Here is a 12,740-nt window from a genome sequence, read left to right as displayed (position 1 = left end):
TTCCGATTAGGCAGTCTGCAGCCTTCCGGACTCAATATCGAGTTCAACAATTTCAGATCATAAGCTCGGCCCCCATTTCATTTTCTCTTGTAATTGTTCCACTCCTTTCCCCCCCCCCCTTTCCTTTTGTTTCTCTCTCACACCTGGCAGCTATCTTTTGCCCTGCCAGTACACTTTACACCTAATCCCAGCCTATTACCATCTCGTCTAGCTTCTAATCTCTTTTACATCTTTTGTTTCTTTTATTCTTTTGTCCGATCGCAGCCCTGCCTCCGATCTAGTTTCTTTTCTTTCCAGTTTTGAAGAAGGGTCCAACCCGAAACGTCAACTCAAATTTCTCTCCACGGATGTTGCCTGACCTGCTGAGTTTTTCCAGCATTTTCTGTTGTTAATTCAGCGATTTACTTGTACTTCTTGCAATCTAGTATACTGTATTCGCTGCTCACGATGCGGTCTCCTCTACATTGGGGAGACCAAACGCAGATTGGGCGACCACTTTGCGAAACACCACCGTTCAGTCCGCAAGCGTGACCCCGAGCTTCCGGTCGACGGTCACTTTAATTCTCCGCTCCACTCCCACTCTGATCTCTCTGTCCTCGGCCTCTTACACTGTTCCAACAAAATTCAACATAAGCTCGAGGAACAGCCCCTCATCTTCTGATTAGGCACTTTACAGCCTGTGTTTTCTTTCCTTTATTTTACTTTTTTCTTTTTTCTTTCTCACATGACAGCTGTTGATGAATCTGCCAGTGCCATTTACACCTCCTCTAGACACATCTTTTGTTTCTTTACTTGTCCCATTACCTTCTCCTTTCGCCTCGCACCATCATCCCTTTTGTCATTTAATCTCTCCTGCCCTCCACGCTATCGCAGACCTTCCCTTTCATTCTTTCCTCCCCTCCCCCCTTTCCCTGCCCCGCACTTGCTTACAAACCTGTTACATCTCCAACTTATTCCAGTTCTGACGAAGGGTCATCGACCTGAAATGTTAACTCTGTTTCTCTCTCCAGGGATGCTGCCTGGCCTGTTGGGTGTTTCTGGCATTTTCTGTTTGTTATGTGATGACTCTTAATGGTCTGGCCAGAAAACTTTCACTCCATGCAGAAGTTCACACAAACTGAAAAAAAATTCTGACAGGGCTAGACAGACTGGATGCAGGGAGGAGGTTTCCCCTGGCTGGGGGGGGGGTCTAGAACGAGGGGTCACAGTCTCAGGATACGGGGTAGGACATTTAGGACGGAAATGAGGAGAAATTTCTTCACTCAGAGGGCGGTGAACCTGTGGAATTCTCTACCACAGAAGGCTGTGGAGGCCAAGTCACTGAATATATTTAAGAAGGAGATAGATAGATTTCTAGACACAAAAGGCATCAAGGGGTATGGGGAGAGAGCGGGAATATGGTATTGATATAGAGGATCAGCCATGATCATATTGAATGGCGGAGCAGGCTCGAAGGGCCGAATGGCCGACTCCTGCTCCTATTTTTCTGTTTCTAAAACGTCTCCTACCAGAGTCAAATATCGCCTGCGTGCTGAGACCAAACTAAAAGTAAACGTGTGCTAGAGGGCGAAATTGTGACATTGTGTTGGGGCTACGCATCCAGCGAGATCGTCTGTGCTTCCTCCAAACCCGCAGCTGAGCAGCGCGCCTCATGTCGCAGCCTGGGTGTTATGTGTTCGGTGGGAAATATTTTGGGCAGGATTTTCATTGGGCCGTGGAGGCGGGATTGAAGGCGGGGGGGTGGTGGTGTTAAAATCCTGAAATCGGGGGTCACGACACCATCCCGCCCCCAACCTGCCTCCATGCCAGTTTCAAAGGAGGCAGTACCCGACCCGTGCTGGGACCCGCCTCCCCGAGGCGGGAAGGGGATTAGTGCCAGTTAACTGCCTGTTAACAGGTAATTAACAGGCAGCTTTTAGCCTAATCCCTATTTTTAAGTTTGAAGTGTGGGATTCCCGACGGCTCCAAACCACACCAAGTTAGAGGAGGCGGACCGTCAGGATGAAGGACTTGGAGGGGTCGAGATGTCGGTGTTCAGGTGAGTGATGTGTGCATGAGTGCAAAGGTAAGTGTGTTTGGTGTGTCTAAAGTGTTTAAAGAAGTTTAAATGACCTTTTCTTACCTTTTCAGCCTTCCTTCCTTTAGGTCTCGGGAGTCCCTCATCTCACCGGCACAGAAAGCAAATGGCTGTGAACTGTCAAAAGTGACAGCCTTCAGCTTTCTGTGCAGGAGAGATTTCTAACTGAGTCTGTGGAGAAGGACTCAGGTTAGAAGTAAGACTGTTGGTGTTTGACAGCTTCAAAGAGCTGTGAATCGCTGATATTTCATCTGTCAAAACCTCTTGACAGATGAAATATCAATCTGTGATGTCACCTGTTGCCGGGTGGCCCTTAATTGGCCTGCTGAGCCCGCTGGGCGGGCTCAACAAGGTCAATCAAGTTAAAATCACGTGGATTGGCCGCATCTCGATGGAGGCAGGGCAACAACCCCAAACGTTGTTGTCCCGCCTCCATCTCGTCCCCTGAATGAAAATCCGGCCCTTTGTGTCTGTCTGTGTAGAATGGGCCTATACTCTCTGGAGTTTAGAAGAATGAGAGGCCGGCTGCTCCTCAGCGGAGAAGTTTTCCGACTGGGAGGAGGGGAGCCGAGCATGGCGGCCAGAGGCCGGACCGGAAGCGGGAGAAGCAGGCCCGGGCCGTCGGACCGTGGAGCCGGCGACGGTGAGGAATTGACTTTCTGAACACGGCGCTGTAAGAATAGCTGACGTGTCCCCACGGGGAGTAAGCATTCCATCGTACTAGTTACATATGGCAAATAAAATTGAATTGAATTGATCTCATTGAAAAATACAAGATTCTGAAGGGGATCGACAGGGTAGATGCTGAGAGGTTGTTTCCCCTGGCTGGAGAGTCTAGAACCAGGGGTCATAGTCTCAGGATAAGGGGTCGGCCATTGAAGACTGAGATGAGGAAGAATTTCTTCACTCAGAGGTTTGTGAATCTTTGGAATTCTCTGCCCCAGAGGCTTTAAGGGGATATAGACAGGCTAAGTGAATGGGCAAGAACATGGCAAATGGAATATAATGTGGAGAAATGTGAAGTTATCCACTTTGGTAGGAAAAATAGAAAAGCAGAGTGTTTTTTAAATGGTGAGAGATTGGGAAATGTTGGTGTTCAGAGGGACCTGGGTGTCCTTGTACACGAATCATGAAAGTTAACATGCAGGTACAGCAAGCAATTAGGAAAGCAAATGGTATGTTGGCCTTTATTACAAGGGGATTTGAGTATAAGAGTAAAGACGTCTTACTACAATTATATAGGGCCCTGGTGAGACCACACCTGGAGTATTGTGCACAGTTTTGGTCTCCTTCCCTAAGGAAGGATATACTTGCTATAGAGGGAGTGCAACGAAGGTTCACCAGGCTGGTTCCTGGGGTGGGGGGATTGTCCTGTGAGGACAGATTGAGTAGACTGGGCCTATATTCCCTGGAGTTCAGAAGAATGAGACGTGATCTCATTGAAACATACAAAATTCTTACAGAGCTTGACAGGGTAGATGCAAGGAGGATGTTTCCCCTGGCCGGGGAGTCTAGAACCAGGGGTCACAGTCTCAGAATAAGGGGTCGGCCATTTAGGACTGAGATGAGGAGGAATTTCTTCACTCAGAGGGTGGTGAATCTTTGGAATTCTCTACCCCAGAGGGTTGTGGAAGCTCCGTTGTTCTGGGGAATGGTAGTGTAGTGGTAATGTCACTGGGCTAGTAATCCCAAGGCCTGGACTAATGATCCTGTAGAACGTGAGTTCAAATCCCACCACAACAGCTGGGGAATTTAAATTCAGTCGATTAAATAAATCTGGAATATTAAAAAAAAGCTGGTATCAGTAATGGTGACCATTAAACTATCAGATTGTTGTAAAAACCCACCTGGTTCACTAATGTCCTTTAGGGAAGGAAATCTGCTGCCCTTACCTGGTCTGGCCGATATGTGACTCCAGACCCACAGCAATGTGGTTGCCCTCTGAAATGGCCTAGCAAAGCCACTCAGCTGTAACTAACCACTACGACACAAAATAATAAGAATGAAACCGGCCGGACCACCCGGCATCGACCTTGGCACCAGCATTGGCTACGGACATGGCAACGGCACACCCAGCCCAGTCACCCCTGCAAAGTCCTCCTCACCAATATCTGGGGACTTGTGCCAAAATTGGGAGAGCTGTCCCACAGACTAGTCAAGCAACAGCCTGACATAGTTATACTCACAGAATCATACCTTTCATGGCTTCAGGTCAAGCAGTGGCAAGGAAACCTCCTGCTAGTTACCACCTACCGCCCTCCCTCAGTTGATGAATCAGTACTCCTCCATGTTGAACACCACTTGGAAGAAGCACTGAGAGTAGCAAGGGCACCGAATGTACTCTGGGTGGGGGACTTCAATGTCCATCACCAAGAGTGGCTCGGTAGCACCACTACTGACCGAGCTGGCCGAGTCCTGAAGGACATAGCTGCCAGTCTGGGCCTGCGACAGGTGGTGAGAGAACCAACACAAGGGAAAAACCTACTTGACCTCGTCCTCACCAATCTACCTGTCGCAGATGCATCTGTCCATGACAGTGTTGTGTGGCACTACCACTGTGCTAAATGGGATAGATCTAGCACCTCAAAAATGAGGCGTGTGGGCCATCAGCAGCAGAATTGTATTCCACAACAATCTGTAACCTCATGGCCTGGCATATCCCTTACTCTATCATTACCGCCAAGCCTGGGGACCAACCCTGGTTCAATAAGTAGTGTAGAAGAGCATGACGGAAGCAGCACCAGGTGTACCTAAAAATGAGGTGCCAACACAGGACTACATGCATGCTAAAAAGTGGAAGCAGCATGCTATAGAAAGGGCTAAGCGATCCCACAATCAATGGATCAGATCAAAGCTCTGCAGTCCTGCCACACCCAGTCGTGAATGGTGGTGGACCATCAAACAACTAACGGGAGGAGGAGGATCCATGAATATCCCCATCCTCAATGATGATGGAGCCCAGCACGTGAATGCAAAAGACAAGGCTGAAGCGTTTACAACCATCTTCAGCCAGAAGTGCCAAGTGGATGATCCATATCGGCCTCCTGCTGAGGTTCCCCACCGTCACAGAAGCCAGCCTTCAGCCAATTCGATTCACTCCACGTGATATCAAGAAATGGCTGAACACACTGAGCCGATCCTTTATCGTCACTGGGTTAAAAATCCTGGAATTCCCTACCTACCAGCACTGTGGGAGTACCTTGACTGCAGCGGTTCAAGAAGGCGGCTCACCACCACCTTCTCAAGGGCAGCTAGGGATGGGCAATAAATGCCGGCCTTGCCGGCAACGCCCAGGTCCCATAAGTGAATAAATAAAAATGATTCAAGTTAGAGATCGATAGATTTTTGGATATTAAGGGAATCATGGGATATGGGGATAGTGCAGGAAAGTGGAGATGAGGTAGAAGATCAGCCATGATCTTATTGATTGGCGGAGCAGGCTCGAGGGGTCAAATGGTCAACTCCAACTCCTATTTCTTATGTCCTTTACAAAAAGCTGCTGTTACACTGTGTCTGCCCTCTCTAAGTGAGATTGCAAAATTAGGGGTAGTTTTATGCTGTGGATCAAAGCTGTCTCAGAACAGGACTGAGGCTGGCAAAGCTCATTCAGCATTTGACTCTTGCAGACAATGGATTCTTCCACAGCCTGTGCTGGGCTTGAACCTCGGTGCCAGAGAGGAAAGACACTGGCTCTCAGTCCAGCAATGCTTCGATTTAAAAATTCTCATCCTTGTGTTCAAACCCCTCCATGGCCTCCACTCCCTGTCTCTGGAACCTCCTCCAGCCCCACAGCCCTCCGAGATCTCTGCGCTCCTCCAATTCTGGCCTCTTGCGCATCCCCGATTTCCATCGCTCCACCATTGGTGGCCGTGTCTTCAGCTGCCGAGGCCCTAAGCTCTGGAATTCCCTCCCTAAACCTCTCCGCCTCTCTCTCCCACCATCAGACGCTCCTTAAAACCAACCTCTTTGGCCAACCTGTCCTAATATCTCCTTATGTGGCTCGGTGTTAAATTTTGTTTGATAACGCTTCTGTGAATGTTTTACTACGTTAAAGGCGCTATATAAATACAAGTTGGATAAGCTAGACGGGGAAAGGCTGTTTCCAATAGTTGATGGTACAAGGACTAGGGGACACATATTTAAGGTTTTGGGCAAGAGATACAGGGGGGGATGTGAGGAAAACATTTTTTACGCAGCGAGTGGTGATGACCTGGAACTCGCTGCCGACGGAAGTGGTCGAATCGGACACAGTCAGGGGGAAAAATTTGGTTGATGGGCGCTAACGAGGGCACTAACAGGGCGCAAAGCAACTAGCACCTGGGCGTGGCGCCGCTAACGCCTCCCGCGAAATTCAGTGGGAGGTTAGCGGCGGCGGTAACCGTTACCGCCCCGCGGCGCCCCGGCTGTGATCTTCGGTAGCGCCCCCTGACTTACCGCCGGACGCTATGTCCGATGGGGTCGGGGGGCCTACCTGCGGCCCGGGCGGCGCAAATTTAAGGGAAGGTACCAGGCGGCCATTTTTGTTGCTGGCCGCCTGCCAGCACCTGCCCCCGTTGCCGTCCCCGGCCTCGGCCTCCTGAGCAGCCCCCACCCCCCCCCGCAGAGTGCCGGCTGCGCTCCGTGAGCCCGGCACTTCTCTTGAGTGCCGGGCTCTTTTGCCGGCCCTGCGATCCCTGGTGGCCCAGCTGGACCCCGGGTCGCGCTGCGCAAGGCCCCTCCCCTTTAATAAGGGGAGGAAGGCCTGCAGTACACTCACTAGCTATCTAGTTATTCACTCGCACCGCCCCAAAAGGGAGGTGGGGCGTTTCCAGTAGCGCCCTGCCTCCCTCTTGGGGCGCTACCGGTGAATTTTGGGCGCGGGGGCACTAAAAGTAGCGCCCCGGCGAAGTTAGTGCCCCGAAGGGGGCGCGACCCAATTTTTCCCCCTCAATGTTTTCAAGGGGAGACTGGATAGGCACTTGAGGGAAATAAACTTGCAGGGTTCCGGGGATAGAGCGGGGGAATGGGACTGACTGGATTGCTCTACAGAGAGCCGGCACGGACTCGATCGGCCGAATGGCCTCCTCCTGTGCCGTTATGTCTCTGACTCTAGGTTGTTGTTGCTGTTCAATCAGCTCCATTCTGAGGGTTAGCCCCAGAATCAGATCAGGAAGGGGGTTTTATGTTGAGCAGATAGAGAATTTAATTTTAAATCCTTTCACCACGCCGTACTGATATTCAGATTTCTAAATGTGCTTGCTAAGGCCTGAGGGCTACGCTCAGTGTAAGACTCGCTGTCAGTTCAACAGAGCTTTCTAGTTGAGTTCCATATATCAGAGACTGAACCTTCCATTCTTGTTCCTTGTTAACCTTTCCAGCACAACATTCCCAGTCGCATTCAGGATCAGCTCTGACAGATTTTTACTGCAAGCCCATCTCTGAATGAGCGGATAAATAATCGTTCGCATTTCCTGTATGGCTACTCTCACCGAGAACCGTGCAACTGCTCAATATCAGCGTTTATGGATGATCGGTGACTGCAGTGAGTGTCTAGAACCCGGAGATGACTGCGGGCGATATCAGCAGGTCAACACTTAACGCGTGCTTAACATCCCTCTGCTCGTTCTTTAAGCAAATGTTGACCTGTTTATTCGTCCAGCTCCACAACCCTCCGAGATCTCTGCGCTCCTCCAATTCAGGCCTCTTGTGCATCCCCGATTTCCATCGCTCCATCATTGGTGGCCGTGCTTTCAGCTGCCTGGGCCTCACTGCCTCTCTACCTTTCTCTGCTTAAAACCTACCTCTTTGACCAAGCTTTTGACCACCTGCCCATAACAGAGTAACAGTAAGAAATGAACAAGAATCAAAGGGGAATATTATATCAATTGTTAATTTTAATTCTGCGATTGAAAGATTTTTGTTAACCAAAGGTATTAAGGGATATGTGCAAAGGTGGGTATATAGAGTTAGGTCACAGATCAGCCATGATCTCATTGAATGGTGGAACAGGCTGGAGGGGCTGAATGGCCTCCTCCTGTTCCTATTAGCCTGAATGAAATGCCAGTTTTTTTAAATGAATGAAATGTACAGTACTAGAATGGAAAATGCATGGAAATGACATTGTCTCCTTCAGCATGGGTGATGACACAACGAGCAGGACTGTAATCACTGATTCATGGAGAGGCAGAGAACAATACAGGGAGGAGAGGTGAATGTGCAGATTTACTCAACCTGTCAAAATAAAAGTGGGCGGCAGAGATGAATAACTGAAGAGCAGAACAAAGTTCCCAGAGAGAGCTGAGCCACAAGAGGTATCAGGTGATAGATGGGATCTCGAGAACTGTGCAAGAATTAGGCAATAGCTGAATTAGATTAAGCTGATAGATTGACTGAATGAGGAAGGTGATAAAACCCGGAAACAGAACTCCTCACTAGCCCCTTGACAGAGGCAGCGGATGGGATGGGGTGGGGGCAGTGGATGGGACGGGGTGGGGGCAGCGGATGGGACGGGGTGGGGGCAGTGGATGGGATGGGGTGGGGGCAGCGGATGGGATGGGGTGGGGGCAGCGGATGGGATGGGGCGGGGGCAGTGGATGGGACGGGGTGGGGGCAGTGGATGGGACGGGGTGGGGACAGTCAATGGATGGGGTGGGGGCAGTGGATGGGATGGGGTGGGGACAGTCGAAGGACGGGGTGGGGGCAGTGGATGGGACGGGGTGGGGGCAGTGGATGGGACGGGGTGGGGACAGTCAATGGATGGGGTGGGGGCAGTGGATGGGACGGGGTGGGGACAGTCGAAGGACGGGGTGGGGGCAGTGGATGGGACGGGGTGGGGGCAGTGGATGGGACGGGGTGGGGGCAGTGGATGGGACGGGGTGGGGGCAGCGGATGGGACGGGGTGGGGCAGTGGATGGGACAGGGTGGGGGCAGTGGTTGGGACGGGGTGGGGCAGCTTTCCGCAGGTAACTTTGGCCCATCAAGCTCATTCTTCTGACAGTCCTCCCCTCACACTGTCCAAATACCTCTCAAATGACCCAAGCTTTTGCCTCCAGTCCCCTGCCCAGAGCACATTCTAGGCGTTAATTACTATTTGGGTGCAATCAATGACAGGGGAGGATATTGACAGATTGGGGATTTACAGATTGGGGAGTGTTTATAGTTTGGGGGATATTTACAGAGTGGGGAGTGTTTACAGATTGGGGAGTATTTACAGATTGTGGGTATTTACAGATTGTGGGTATTTACAGATTGGGGGTATTTACAGATTGGGGGTATTTACAGATTGGGGAGTGTTTACAGATTGGGGAGTATTTACAGATTGGGGGTATTTACAGATTGAGGGTATTTACAGTTTGGGGGTATTTACAGATTGGGGAGTGTTTATAGATTGGGGAGTATTTACAGATTGGGGAGTATTTACAGATTGGGGGTATTTACAGATTGTGGGTATTTACAGTTTGGGGAGTATTTACAGATTGGGGAGTATTTACAGATTGGGGAGTATTTACAGATTGGGGTATTTACAGATTGGGGGTATTTACAGATTGGGGAGTGTTTATAGATTGGGGAGTATTTACAGATTGGAGAGTATTTACAGATTGGGGAGTATTTACAGATTGGGGAGTGTTTACAGATTGGGGAGTATTTACAGATTGGGGAGTGTTTACAGATTGGGGAGTGTTTACAGATTGGGGAGTATTTACAGATTGGGGGTATTTACAGATTGGGGGTATTTACAGATTGGAGGTATTTACAGTTTGGGGGTATTTACAGATTGGGGGTATTTACAGATTGGGGAGTGTTTACAGATTGGGGAGTATTTACAGATTGGGGAGTATTTACAGATTGGGGAGTATTTACAGATTGGGGGTATTTACAGTTTGGGGGTATTTACAGATTGGGGGTATTTACAGATTGGGGAGTGTTTACAGATTGGGGAGTATTTACAGATTGGGGAGTATTTACAGATTGGGGAGTGTTTACAGATTGGGGAGTATTTACAGATTGGGGGTATTTACAGATTGGGGAGTATTTACAGATTGGGGAGTATTTACAGATTGGGGGTATTTACAGATTGGGGAGTATTTACAGATTGGGGAGTATTTACAGATTGGGGGTATTTACAGATTGGGGAGTGTTTACAGATTGGGGGTATTTACAGATTGGGGGTATTTACAGATTGGAGGTATTTACAGATTGGGGGTATTTACAGATTGGGGAGTGTTTATAGTTTGGGGGGTGTTTACAGATTGGGGGGTATTTACAGATTGGGGCATTTACAGATTGGGGAGTGTTTATAGTTTGGGGGGTGTTTACAGATTGGGGGGTATTTACAGATTGGGGAGTGTTTATAGTTTGGGGGGTATTTACAGATTGGGAGTATTTACAGAGTGGGGGTATTTACAGAGTGGGGGGATTTACAGAGTGTGGGGATTTACAGAGCGGGGGCGGTGTATTTGCACCTAATACCAGTAACTATATCTGAAGTCGATATTTTCTTCTATTTCCTTAAAGCACCTTCCCGAGGGACCCGAGAAGGTCGAAGCCGAAAGGACACCCACTCTTTATCTGACACATAAATCCCCGTGGGCGAAGAATTACTGCGGCCGGGGCGAGTGGCGACGGCGTGAATGAATCCCTCGACCTCTCCTCTGGTCGGTTCTTGCAGCGAAGCTCGAAGAGCGAGCGTGGTTCCGACTGCACTCGGAGTGCTGGCCAGAGGAAACCTTCCCGAAAGCCGTTCAGGCTGGCGCTGCACAAAAACAGCCCTCCCTTGCGGCAGAACGACTCCACCACTGACGGGAAATGGAAGATCAATTATAGGGCCACCGTGACTTTAAGACGCGGTGGGTTGCGCACTCCTCAGTTGAATCCCTCGCTCCCCATTCCACTCAAATCCTCTTGTTGTGCTTGTTGCATATTTAGCCAATAAATTATTCATGGATTCTCACAGGTACACAGTAAGCGATGCTTTCTCAGCTGAGATTTTTGTCGTGTTAGACTCTGCCTTGCGAACAGACAGTCATATCTGTGACAGTAAAGCTTTGGTGTTTGGTGGAGGTACTATTCATCTCCGCTCAGAATGTAAGCTCTGGAAAATGGATTGCCATCGGACTAGCCTTCTGAATTTTTACAAGTACTGAAAGCTTCATTGAGACCCTCAAGCTGGTTGCTTTTTATTCATTCCGGGAATGTGGGTGTCGCTGGCAAGGCCGGCATTTATTGCCCATCCCTAATTGCCCTCGAGAAGGTGGTGGTGAGCCGCCTTCTTGAACCGCTGCAGTCCGTGTGGTGAAGGTGCTCCCACAGTGCTGTTAAGGAGGGAGTTCCAGGATTTTGACCCAGCGATGACGAAGGAACGGCCGATATATTTCCAAGCCAGGATGGTGTGTGATTTGGAGGGGAACTTGGAGGTGGTGGTGTTCCCATGCGCCTGCTGCCCTTGTCCTTCTAGGTGGAAGAAGTCACGGGTTTGGGAGGCGCTGCCGAAGAAGCCTTGGCGAGTTGTTGCAGTGCATCTTGTAGATGGTACACACTGCAGCCACAGTGCGCCGGTGGTGGAGGGAGTGAATGTTTAAGGTGGTGGATGTTGCTCTTTGGTGTAAATTGAATACCTCCAAATAAATCCTCTGCCTCACACTAATTGTTTATTTTATTTCCCTGGCCTTTTTTTCTTCTCTCTCTCTCACACAGTCCATCTCCCCCCTTGTCTTCCTCCTCCCGGATCCACAGCAATCCTGAACACCATTGCCAGTTTGCGCTCGGCCCCCTCCCGATTAACTAACCACCTCTTCCAGTTGGCCCTCTCCCTCCCAATTGCTCCCTTCCTCCAATTACCCCTCCTCCCTCCCGATTGCCCCCTCCTTCCCTTCCTCCATTCGCCCCCTCCCTCCCTCATCCCCTCCCCATCGACCCCTTCCCTCCCTCCCTACCAATCACTCCCTTCCAACCGCCTCCCTCCCTCCCTCCCTACCAATCACTGCCTTCCAACCGCCTCCCTCCCTCCCTACCAATCACTCCCTTCCAACCGCCTCCCTCCCTCCCTCCCTCCTGATCAAGCCCCCCCCACTCCGATCGCCACCCCACCCTCCCAGGACCTACCTGAGAGTTGCTGCCACGAGAGGTCTAATTCCACCCTGGTGGATCCAGCGAGCTGCCTCTGAAGGCCCGATCAGCGTCTGCCGCTGACGAGGCCCAATTTCGGGTGAGCATCGAGCCGCCAGCTTGTGGCGCGCACTCCGCCTATTTCAGGCCCGGAAACAGGCCAAAACGAATTTCCACCCCACAGTCTTCATTCAACACCCTTCACGGATGATGCGAAACGTTGAGTTAATACAATACAGTTCATAAATCAATAAAGTGGAATTATAATTAAACCTTAAAAGTGGTATTTTCTTTAATTATGCGATTCAGTAAATGCTTATTATTGTGAGTGACACTTGTGGGGTGAGCAGAGCCTTACCGGTCTCTCATGTTGACTCTTTCGGGAATATGGAACATGGTACATTACAAGACTAATTGGAAAATTCACGTTTTAAATTAAGTTTTTTTCAGATTCATTAAATCCTGCCTTGCTCCGCTTCTGGTTCCTATACATGAACATTTACCTTCCCAACACCCTCGGGGACCTCTCACATCTGTTGACAAGCCTTCCCCCGACTCCACCCCCTTGCCCACTTCCACT

The 12,740-nt window shown here is 49.9% G+C and overlaps 1 long non-coding RNA gene across 2 annotated transcripts in view; it reads left to right on the top strand.

Moving 5' to 3' along the window:
* The window catches only part of LOC147105005 (uncharacterized), a 77,851-nt gene extending 66,156 nt beyond the window's left edge, over window positions 1–11,695 (top strand). Inside the window, exons 2-3 of one of the 2 annotated variants that reach the window (XR_015081667.1) lie at window positions 7,435–7,598; window positions 10,571–11,695. This is a non-coding gene — a long non-coding RNA (uncharacterized LOC147105005). Of the gene's footprint in view, window positions 1–5,393; window positions 7,599–10,570 lie in introns of those variants that run through there. The other variant, XR_015081666.1, reaches the window with a different exon arrangement.
* Window positions 11,696–12,740: the final 1,045 nt, after the last annotated feature.

This window comes from Somniosus microcephalus, chromosome 18, assembly GCF_052327205.1.
Source record: "Somniosus microcephalus isolate GS21.2 chromosome 18, FLI_Smic_1.0, whole genome shotgun sequence".
In the NCBI taxonomy this organism is placed as follows: Eukaryota; Metazoa; Chordata; class Chondrichthyes; order Squaliformes; family Somniosidae; genus Somniosus; species Somniosus microcephalus.
The sequence above is the reverse complement of the archived record's forward strand: the minus strand, read 5'-3'. Positions and strand labels throughout refer to the sequence as shown.